Consider the following 12112-nt stretch of genomic DNA (forward strand, 5'->3'; position numbering starts at 1 on the left):
TCTCTCTCTCTCTCTCTCTCTCTCTCTCTCTCTCTCTCTCTCTCTCTCTCTCCCCTTCTTACTTGTCTGATTTCTACAATGTAAAGATCTAAATTGAAAAATACAATAATGTTGATTACTTAAACATCTCTTTAAGCACTATAAAAGAATATTCAATGTATATTAGTAGACTGTTCATTTCAGAGCAAACAGTTGCCAAATTCTTGACCTGTTAGAGGTGTGACTGTTCACATATGCATGGGATAATATTTTGACTTCTTTAAAAAGGAAAGGTTTATATCTGTGTACAAGAAAATCATATGCTGATAGGGATGTTCTGGAACAATGCCCAATTTGTTTTAAAGTCGTTGAGTATTCCAGCATGCATTTGTGCTGTTAAATTCTTAGCTCCAGTGAGATTCTAGAGGCTGTGAGGGTTCCTCTCTTTTCTCTATTCTTAAAGAGTATATGGGATCTTGTTCTGTTTAGGAAAATAGCCTGCTTTGTCCCTCGTAAATTCTAGGAACTCCAATTTGGGACCAAGTCTCTAAGGAGAAGTCTATACATTTGTAAAAGCTATGCTGTGTGTATGTCTCTGATAAAAAGTCTAATCGATGCCTCTTGAACATTTTGTTTATCCACCTAATTATCTTGGGAAAGCTGAAGTATGCTTACTAAGTTAAAAAAAAATAAGAAATTATACAGTAGAGACAACCAGTAAATCAGTAACACGCTGAAAAGTCACACGAGTTAGTACAACTTGTCTTCTTTTGACAGAGTATCCTATTAAGGACTAAAGAGCTGAAAAATAATTGCTTTTCATAGAGGAAAGGGTACCTCACTGACCATGCTGTTAAAATTATTTGTTTTATGAGCCATACGATCATGTCAGGTCTGTGTAAATTACTGTAATTAAACTCCAATAAGCACTCATGTATGTAACAACATTTATGAGCTCATTCTCTCTTTGAGTTTCTCACCACTTTGTCTTTTCAGGTACTTGATGTCCAGACTTGCTGCAGCATAGTGCCCTCTTCTGTTCACTTTGAAACACTGCATTACAAGAAAAGGACTTGGAAAAGGCAAGCTGGAAAGGGAGAGAGGACAGGGGGATGGTCAAAGAAAAAGAATGAAGGAAAAAGTGACAATTAATAAGCTAATCTGGTACACATCTCCAACCACTAGCTTTGTCACATATTAGAACTAGAGTGATATTTAGTAAGCTAAGATTGTTTTCATTGTAAAATAAATTAGGTTTGAAAGATCAAAAACAAACTGTTCTAAATCAACATGTTCTAAAATTGTTATATGGCGTTTAATGTTTTATCATGTTCAAAGACAAACAACTCAACTAGTCGTTCTCTTATCCCAGAGTAGCCAAAATGTCCCTGAGACCATGAATCTCTCGGTCTAGTGGACACCCTCTGAAACATGACCAAAGCACCATGCTAAGATTCTAAGTTACTGTGATCCCAGATTTAAGAATTGTAAGTGTTATATCTCTATTTCTCTCAGTCAGAAGACAATGGTCACTGTGCAGCCCAACCAGCCCCTTTAAACCTCAACTAGATACTGTGTATGGAAATCAACTACTGTGCACCCAGACCAGACACTACACCCAGACTAGACACTGCACCCAGCCCCAGCCCCTGAGTACCCTGCCCAGCCATTGTGCATATCCTGACCAGCCTCAGTCCTCTACAAGTGCTCCCCTCAGACAGCATTACCAACAACAGCCACAGTTAACTGGCTTTCCCTGAATATTTCTTATACAAAAGGAACCTGGTTCCATTTTCTTTATATTTCTATAACCCTTAGACAGTTGTAGCTTTGGAAATCTATCTCTTCTTTCTTTATTACAAATTTTGTGTAGGGTAAAACAATACAGAACATATATACACACACCACAAGAAGCAAGTGTAAAATCCTCCCTTCTCCTATCCTTTGTCACATAAATTAAATAATAGTTAATTGTAGGTTAATTAGATCAGGGTCCTTACTAATCTTGGAGAACTGGTTGCCTTCATAGTTGTTCAAAGATCAAGTTCTGGGGAACAGAAAAATCACTAACTGATGGTAGCATCCTTTCAAATATTATAAGCATGCCATTCCTCATACTCCTCTAAAACAAATTGATCTATGTCACATCCTGCCATTCCCTTTCCATTATCTTTGGGTTGTTTCTGGACTAAAATGAGGAGAGTCAGAAGAGAAATCTTGAGATTAGTTCTCCTGGAGTCGAATCCTTTGCTGGGATGTCTACTCAGATCTCAGTCTTTTTCAGCAGCACCAGTAAGCAGATTCTTGGATGCCTTGCTAAAGAAAGGTTGCACCGCACAACCCCTTCTGCTCTGTAACTCATTTGCCACCTGTATGGTCGTCTACTCCTTATCCTCCCTCCCCCTGTATGTGGGGGTGGGTGGAAGAGGTGTAGATCAGAAACATCCGCAATGCCCCTGGCAACAGTCTCAGTAAAAGAATTTGGTTGAGTTGGCTACTGTCCTGGAAACAACACTAGACAGGAGGTGAGAATAGAAGATGTGAACCAGTCATACACCCAAGGTTAGAAAAGAAGAGGGCAAGTTCCAGACAGATCACGTTGCTTGAGATCAGGGTGAGGACCTAGCAGGAGAGACATTGCTTGGGAGCAGGGCGAGGACCTAGCAGGAGAGAAAACTGCTTACCACATGCTCCCTCTTGAAAACCTACAGAAGAAGATTTTTCAAGAAGTAAAAGATTCATAACTCTCTGAGTCAAGAATCTGGAAGCGAATGTGACTCACTCTGGTTGCAAGCCAGAGAAATGGCTGTTCTGATTGACTCACCAGCAATCTCCAGAGAGGAGCAGGGAGAAGAGGAAGCTGAAGAATCCACTGTGGATACACAGACCACAGGAACAAAACCAAACAGAAAAGGAGGCTAACAAGACTAATTTCCAGATGAAATAACTCTACACTTTTATAGTCAGTAGAGGGGCCTTACTGATAATTTTTGCAGCAAAACCAATGGTCAAAACCAGGAGATTTACTTCTTAGGGCAAATACAAGACCAAAGGATATAAAGAAAGAATGCCTGTGGGCTGGGGCTGTAGCTCAGGGAGTAGAATGTTTGCCTGGAATGCACAATGCTCTGAGTTTGATCCCCTGTAATCCCAGTACTTGAGAGGTAAAGGCAAGAAGATCAAAAGTCCAAGAGCACCTTTGGCTACATGGAAAGTTGGAGGCAGCCTGAGCTACATGAGATCTTCTTCTAAAAAGGAAAGAGGAGAGGAGAGAAGGTGAGGGAAACGGAGGAGAGCAGAGGGTAAGGGAAGAGAGAGGAGGGAAGAACATAAGAATTCCTACTTAGCCTCTTTCAGTCATGGGCGAGATGAGTCTGCATCACCCAGTAGCCGTTCTCATCCTAAGCAATCTAAATGAGCTTCATTAGAGTGAAAAATGAACCTGCTCAGATATTGTCCGATCTGTTCTCTTACTGCCATCTTGTGAAGTTCTAGACAAAGTGGATAAAGTTATCTCTATAGCAAATGCCTTGTTCCTTCCAAAAGATGGAAGCCAGGGATGGAGCGCCAACAATTTGATGCACCTTAATACTGAAAGCCAAATACTAGAATACTGAGGAGCAGAACGTCAGCCACTGGTCCTCTTCTGGAATTTGTTTACCTCTGGGTGGTAAAAGGGTAACATGTTCCCTAACTTAGAACCAGTTTTAACAACATTGAAAAACGTTGCTCCAACTCTGTATCAGCTTATCTTGAACCAACAAGATAAGAGGAGAGAGACATTTGGTCAATACAGCCAAGGGTCTATGTGGTGAGATTTGGCTGGGCTTGGAGTGGGGAGCAAACCCACCCTCAAGGGACTCTTATGATCACCAAATGACTTCACATTAACTGCATTTCCTAGTAGAAAAAGTCCAGCTTGGGCAAGCATGAGTTCTCAAAACCTGACTTGATGATAATTTGGTGGGGTCAAAGAAGGAAAAACTGGGGGAATGGGGCTTGGGGTTCTTTTGTTTTGTTTTCAACCTCAGGGTCTGAGGGCTCAGTCCAGATAGTGTCTCTAAAAGACAGGGGATGTATGAAGCACAACCAGTTCCTCCAGCTGCTTAAGCAGACCTGAATCTCCAGAACTACATGACACATAATGGGGACCAACATATCAGAGACCCACAAAATGATGCCGAGCCCAGGGCATTACCTGATTCCTGCCCTCTGTCCACAGACACACTGCCAGGACATGCTGTTCCTCATGTGCACCCTCACATAGCACAGTTGCACACCATTCAGGATTTTTGGATGATAATGCAATGTGTTCTTAGCTGATTGGATGATGATGATGATGATGATGATGATGATGATGATGATGATGATGATGTGTGTGTGTGTGTGTGTGTGTGTGTGTGTGTGTGTGTGCATGTGTATGTGTATGTTTATATATGCCAGTGAACTTCTGAATTAAACTAGGTCTTCACTCCAATGCTGGTCTCCAAAGTCTTCTGCCCAGATAACTCATTGTGTCTCCACCACCCTTACCCTCCATGCCACTAGAACAACTCCCCACAAGGGTCTACTTTAAACATGGTGAGTGTATATAACAAGTTCCAGGAAAAGTGATTGGACGCTTCTAAAAATGGGCAAGTAAGACATGAGTGTCTGGATGCCCTGGAGATTTGCAGTTGTACAGAATTATTTTCACTTTTTTGCTTTAATAAGATGGGTATTCTGTGAATTTTCCATCAAGAGTTTTATCAATATGGTTTGTAATATTGTTTAAGAAGAATGGGGAAAATGATTTAGTGTTTCTACAATCAGGTAAAATGTGGGTGGTTAGATAACCATAGATATTCCAGCTAAAAGATGGACATTGAAAATGGGATTTCTAGGGACAGTTTGAGGGATCTCATTCATGTCTTGTTGGCCATTTAAGCTTTGATGATGGCACAAAAGGTCCACTTACAAAGCACAGAGGATGTGTGAAGTCAAAGGGGAGAGTGAACACATTACACCCAGAAACCAGACTTAAAATAATTGTTCTTTCTGAGAAGATAAAATATAACATGGATAAGCACCATATGCTGATAAGATGTCTGGAACAGCTACCACATAAATGTAAAGTGGGTCAGAGGAGAATTAATATTTAAAATTTGAAAACTGTACATCACAATCTCCTTGTGATGTTTTTTATGCCCATTATACACTCAAGAATGTTTTGAGTTTTTGAGATTCTAATTTCAGAAGCAATCACAAGGAAAGCAATGATAAGGCCTCATCCCTAGACAGGAACAACTCCTGTTATAGGAACTAGAAACAGACTATAATGAATGAATCACTTCTCAAGCTGGCAGTACGAACACAGTAGTGGAATGGAAGGAAGTGGGAACGGGCACTCTGCCTGAAGACTGAGAGGCAATGAGCCTCTCCTGCAGATATTCAAAGTAAAAATGAAGATGGGCTGTCTCAGATGTCAACCAGAAAAAGAGAGAAAATATCAGCTCAGCAAGAAAAGGAATTTCTGTCAGACCTGTCCAAATGCAGCAGGGGCTACCTCAAAAGTAATACGTCTCCAGGCCCAGGAGGATTCAAGTAGAGAACATTGGTACATAGATGAAAGAAGCAACTTTTTGGTCTCCCCCAACACAGAGGGTTTATGCTACTTGGTTCTGTAATTTTTCAATATTAAATGTAATCTGAGTTTAAGCTTGTTATGAACCCAATTTCCATGAAACTTTTAAACCCCTTGGTCATATTGGAATCCCAGATAAAGGCAGTGAGGTGTATCATAAAGAGTCTTACTTGTATGGCTAACCATCACTGATGACAAAGGATGGAGCCCACAAAATGGTCCTTCACACTTCTTCAGAGACCTTGCTTGAAACCCATGATGCCAAGAAATTACACTGGAAAGAAGCAAAGGGAAACAGACAGCCTCTGGGGGCCACCGTGAGCTGAGTGCAACGTGGAAAGCTAGATGATCCTGAAGCAAGCAGGACTTCCAATGGCTCAGGAGCATAAGTAGCCACAAGCCAGGGAACATCACAAAATTAGAGGGAACTCTCCAAAGCAACGGGAAGACAAGGGGAGTGGTAACAGCTAAGACTTGTTGAGTGGGCAAATGGCAAGCAGAGCCCAACTGAGGTGGCAGGCTGGTGACTCAGGACACACAGCGCACGTCAAGCTTAAAGATAGTGTGGTCTCCTTCCTCCTGTTTGAACTTCTGAAAAGTTAATATCATCACTAAGTCATTGAACCATACAATGCATTTTGTGACCTCCTGAGCCAACTCCTTCCTTTGTATTCCTTCTGGGCTATGCAACAGAGAAACATAAGAAGACAGACAACATAGATTCTAGTCGGTCCCTGGATGGACTGTGTCTTTTCCATGATAAAATAAATAAATAAATAAATAAATAAATAAATAAATATAATAATAATTATTATTATTATGTAAGTATGAAGCATCTGCTCTAGAATCAGCCTTACAGTCTATACTATTCTTTGTACACCTTCATAAAACAGAGGAGTTCAGATGAGCAGTTTGTAAAGGAGAATGCCCTTATTCTGAGCCCCTGCAGTTCAGATCAAAGCCACCAGTCTTCTCAGGATCATGAGAACACACACCCCAAGCTCTAAAAGCAGCCAGAAAGTTGAGTCACAGCATATTAAATAAACACACCAAGTTGGATCAAAAAGTAAATACAAAGCCTCTCCTGAAAAAGTTTGTATTTACAGAAATCCTGTGACTAAAAGCAACTTAAATTTGGATCAACACAAAACAAGTTTCCTAAGTTTACATTAACTGTACAACAGATCCAGGGGCCCAGGGGCTTCACTGGCCATGTGGTGAAGTCTTAAAAAATGGCTGACTCATCAAAAGTATTTTTAGCAAAGAAAAGAACCATCTTTTAAACAGCAGTAAATCTATTCTCAGACTAATTCTGCCTGCTTATTGAAAAAAATATATATATAAAATCATTCTGGTTCTGCTGATCATGCCGAGGTCAATGTCAAGGCTCCAATGTTGCCCATCATACAGTGCAACATTGTCCAAACATATGTGGTTACTTTGGAAGCAAAATGCTACAGTAAAATTAAATAAGTTATACTTCTAAACAAAGCTAATCTGTGATATGTCCTAATGTTTAGAGAATAAGTTGATCTGACTTAATCTTCAACTACCTTTTTGTTTTGTTTTGTTTTTAGTCTCATAAAACAATAACACAGAGGAAACAAAAGCACCAACAGAATTCATCCAGAGTCAGCAGACTCCCGTTTGGCCAGCCTGCATTTAGTCCATGCAGGGTGTCAGAACAGGCAGACACCCTTTGATGGGTCCTGACAGAGACTTGCTATAACTCATGCATGCTAATGAGGTGAACAAAATGAAGTTTGGCCAGGGAGATGGGTTATAGTGGGTAAACAAGCCTGATGACCAAAATGACCTCCACTTGCATGCTGTGGCATTCTCTCTCTCTCTCTCTCTCTCTCTCTCTCTCTCTCTCTCTCTCTCTCTCTCTCTCTCTCTAGCTCTCTATCTACCTATCTTTTTATTTAAATGTTGATTCAGTAGACAATTAAAATTCAGCACTGAGAGCCACCTAATGGACCATTGGAGCTGTGGAAACTCAGGATATTCATCATACCCGATATGGGAATGGAGGAAGTTTAGGGAAAGCTTTCCAGAAACTCTCTCTGTGTGAGCTCACTCATGTGTGATCTCAGAAATTTTGAGCAGAATGGTAGCAATGGGTTCTAGGGACACTGTGGGAAGAATGGATAAGACCAGCCTGTAGGGAGTAAGTGAAGGCCTAAGCAAATGTGCATTGTTGATATGGGAATGACCATGTCAAGGACCCCAATGTCTCAGTGCCATAGGATTGGCCAAGCCTTCCCTGGGTGAGGCTCAGAGGGATGCCAAAACCTTCCTCAGGTCTACGTACAAATGTTTGCAGTGTGTACAGAAAAATGCTTGCCATAGATTTTTCCCATACATTTTTCCCCCAGGATGTTTACAGTCTGAAGATGGCTCCCTTCCAGAATCTGTTCCTACTGAGATAAGCTAAGGCTTCCTCCTTGTTTATCTGTATGTTGTAGCCCTACCTCCTGTTTCAACTGTATACGATGAACACGCTTTCCTTCCAGCATCCTGTGTTTCTCCATCTAAGAGTCCAGGCCACCCAATCCCTGTATTTGTATACATGTCCTTTGTCCACTCTCTTCTCACCTTTAGTCAGGGTTCTGGAAGTCGGTTTGTACAAGGACTCACCATTAGCCAATGAGTGCTACATTAGCTGTGAACTTCAGGTCTCAAAGGGCTGGAAGAAAGGATTGTGAATGTTGTCACCATAAAAACTAGTATGCATTAGAGAAGATAGACTTCATCTGATTTCACTGCATCTTCATGTACAGGAACAGCATGCAACACCCCATCACTTTATAATATACATATAGATAGATAGATAGATAGATAGATAGATAGATAGATAGATAGATAGATAGATATCCACTAACACTAATAAAATAAAGTGAGGTTTTTTTTTTAAGAAAAGCAATACAAGTTTCAAGACTACTAGAAGTTATTGAACATAGAAACAAAACATCACAAGAGAATTGGACTTCTTAGCTGACGACATAACACTGGGCACAGAAGCAGGACCCAGTCTTCTGAAGCTCACTGGTAATTGGCAGTAGCTGAGGGGCAAGGGAACCACAAAAGCTAAGGCAGAAAATCAGGCAGGGTCAGGTCTTCTACTGCTAAGTGCACCATGGGGAAAAAAACGTGGCCTCCTCTTGCCTGGAGATGGGTGGACCTACAAATGGGTGCTACATGTTGCTGTGGTTTCTCTTCAAAAGCAGCATCTAGCTTGGGTTTCTAAGGCCATTCTAGCAGATGTCTTGGTAAAACAGAGTGAAATATGGAAGAATGGACATAAGAGATTGTTGATAAGAATGTAAGTGTCTAATGTTGAGAGCCTGGGACAGGCAGTAGCAGTATATGGAGAAAGAAGAAAGGATGGAAAAGAAACTAAAAAGATATCCATCACAGGTTGGTGGAGTGTAGAGAGTGAGGGACAGGGCATCTTGACTGCTGGGAGATGGTATACATACATAGTCCTCTGCAACTCAGAATCTGGAGGTCAGCATCTCTTAGACTGTAGCTAGATATGAACTCATTGATGATTTATATTTGGCAAGTGACAGTGTCAGCCATGTATGATATGGCAAGGGAGACAACGAAAAGCATACATGGCCTACTGTGATAGTCAAAGCAAAGAGGGTGAGGAAGGACAGTAAACAGATAAAAGGAAATAAATTGAGGAAAAACATATGGAAGTTTCCAGATCTGTGGCTTTGGTGCCATTATAGACCAGAAACATGTGAACTACCTTTCTCTTTATTTCCCCAACCAGAGTAAGTGAGATACACAAAGCCATCCATTCAGTTCTTAGAAGTATCAATAAAGAAAAACATTGGGCAAGCTTATTTTTAACATGGACCAAATTCCAAGTCACAGTTTGGCCTTTAAAAAAATATGGACCATTGAGTACAGAACAACACACTTTCTCTGTGTATGTAATCTCTTACCCAGATTCATACAAGAGGAAACTGTAATTTATTAATTTGCCAGTCTCTAGTACTGAAAATTGTTCCAGAAACACAACAAGGACAAAGTAAATATTTACACATGTCTCCATACAAACATTGTGTAAAAATAGCATTACACTAATGTGAGTGCACTCAGATGTAATTGACTTTCTAGTCTACACACTTGTTCTGAAAGACTGCAATCATTTGGAGCAATTACAAGGCCTAGAGTTAATACTAGAGAAAGTGTTTTTACTCTATTTCTTTAAAGATTTGTTTTATTTCATGTGTATGAATCTATTGTCTACATGTACACAAGGGTGACGTGTACATGCAGTGCCTGCATAGTACAGAAAAGCATTGGATTCTCTGAAACTGGAGTTGCAGACGGTTGTCAGCTATCAGTTGTTTGCTAGGAACCAAAGCCTAGGCCCTCAGCAAGAACAGCCTTTACTCTTAACTGCTGAGCCATTTCTCCAGCCCCACAACCATGTTTTTGAATCAAAACAATGTAGACAATAATAGTGGCATTTAACTCCCATATGGCTATAAGAAGTCTCAGGATAACCCAATGGAATTTTCATAAGCAGCAATCCAAAATCATTCTCGGTTCTCTACTTGTTTGAAGACATGATTGAAATCAGGCATTTAAGATGAATCGATTAAAGCTAGAGACATATTAGAATGGTTGGCCTACACCCACGTTCCCACACCACACCCACACTCACAGAATGATGATATACTTGCTCTTCCAAGATTTTATGTGCCTTCTATACTTTTCACCAAACCTCAAGTAGGCTAAGCTGATTTGGCTTTGTTAAATCAAAAGGGAAAATTTGAATTTCTGCTTTATCAAAAGAGGTATCAGGGTATCAAATTGAGATGACTAACATCTGCTGGGTTCCCAGGAGCAACACTTATATATGTGATCTTGAGCAGTGTCTCTCAGAAGGAGTAGGTACAATGAGGCCATTGACAGTGTCCCATTATGTGAATCTGGGTAAGAGATTACATACACAGGGAAAGTGTGTTGTTCTGTACTGAATGGTCAATATTTTTTTAAAGACCAAACCGTGACTTGGAATTTGATCCATGTTAGAAATAAGCTTGCCCAGCGTTTTTCTTTTTCTTTGCAGATACAAACAATTCCTTTGGGCAGCCAAAGTATAATTTTTAACCATACATTTTTGCATTCTGTGTATAAATAGAAAACATTTTCTCATTGAGAGGTTGGGACAAGTGAAAATAAGAATGAACCAACTAAGTACCATTCCAAAAGGATTCAGTTTCCCTCCCTGACTCACAGGGATACAGGAAACAGTGGTAATAGACAATTCATTCATCCTATTAGGAATGCAAATACAAGAATGTCCTGACTGGGACAAAAGGAACATGGGAAGTCCTACATAAATGAAAAGAGGAAGGTTTAGAAAGCAGATGCCAAGACATCAACTTCAAAAGAAGATGGATGTTAATAACTTACTGAAATCCTCCCCAAAAGATTGTGCTAGGCTTTAAGTTATTATCTGTTTTCCATAGCAAATATTATACTCTCAACAGCTAAATTTCATAAACAATATTAGTTAAATCTGATGCTTATGTTTTTTTATTTGTAATTGAATTTTATGTATATGAGCGTTTTGCCTGTGTGCACATCTGTGTGTCACATACATGCCTGGTGCCCATTAAGGTCAGAGGAGAGCAGCATGCTCCATGGAACTGGAGTTAGTACTTGTTAGCCATATGTGGGTGTTGGAAATTGAATCATTTCCTCTTGGAAAAGTAGTGAGTATTCTTAACTGCTGATCCATCTCTCCAGGCCCCACTTCAGTTTCTTTTTGGTAATTGTTATTTACTTAAGCTCATTGTGTGCTATTCACAAAATACTCAAAACCTTATTAATTAAAGCATAGCATTGAATCTAGTCTTCCATTAATCTCTATTTGCCTTTGTTCTTCCTCAGTATGACAAGTGTCTCCATGGAAGTACAGATCAAGCTTAATTTGCCAACCTGCTTGAAATAGTTTCCCAATTTTTCCAGCTTTCTTCTTCTTCCTTTTCTTTTTCTCCTCCTCCCTCATCTTCCTCCTCCTCCTCCTTCTGCCCCTTCTCTGACCCCTTCCTATCTCTCCTTACTTCTTTTCATTAAATTTTAGCCTCCCCAACTCTGACTTCCCATACCTTCAGGTACATTAGGTATCATTATGAATAGATAATAGAATAAAGCCAGACAGATAATCGCAATTTACCATGTAAACCACTAACTAAAAGAAAACTTTGTGGTTAAAATAATGTTAGGTAAACTAGATTTAAATGTAAGAAATAGTGTTGACAAGAAATTCATTCCATGGTGTAAAAATCTCATTTAATGGCATAATACAACAAAATTATCTATCTTCACCTATTAAGAAAGTTTCAAATCTATAAAGCAAGAGAGAAATGATAGATGATAGATAGATAGATAGATGATAGATAGATAGATAGATAGATAGATAGATAGATAGATAGATAGATAGATTTGATGATAGATTGTTGATTGATAGATAAATAG

This window comes from Mastomys coucha, unplaced genomic scaffold, assembly GCF_008632895.1.
Source record: "Mastomys coucha isolate ucsf_1 unplaced genomic scaffold, UCSF_Mcou_1 pScaffold6, whole genome shotgun sequence".
NCBI lineage: Eukaryota > Metazoa > Chordata > Mammalia > Rodentia > Muridae > Mastomys > Mastomys coucha.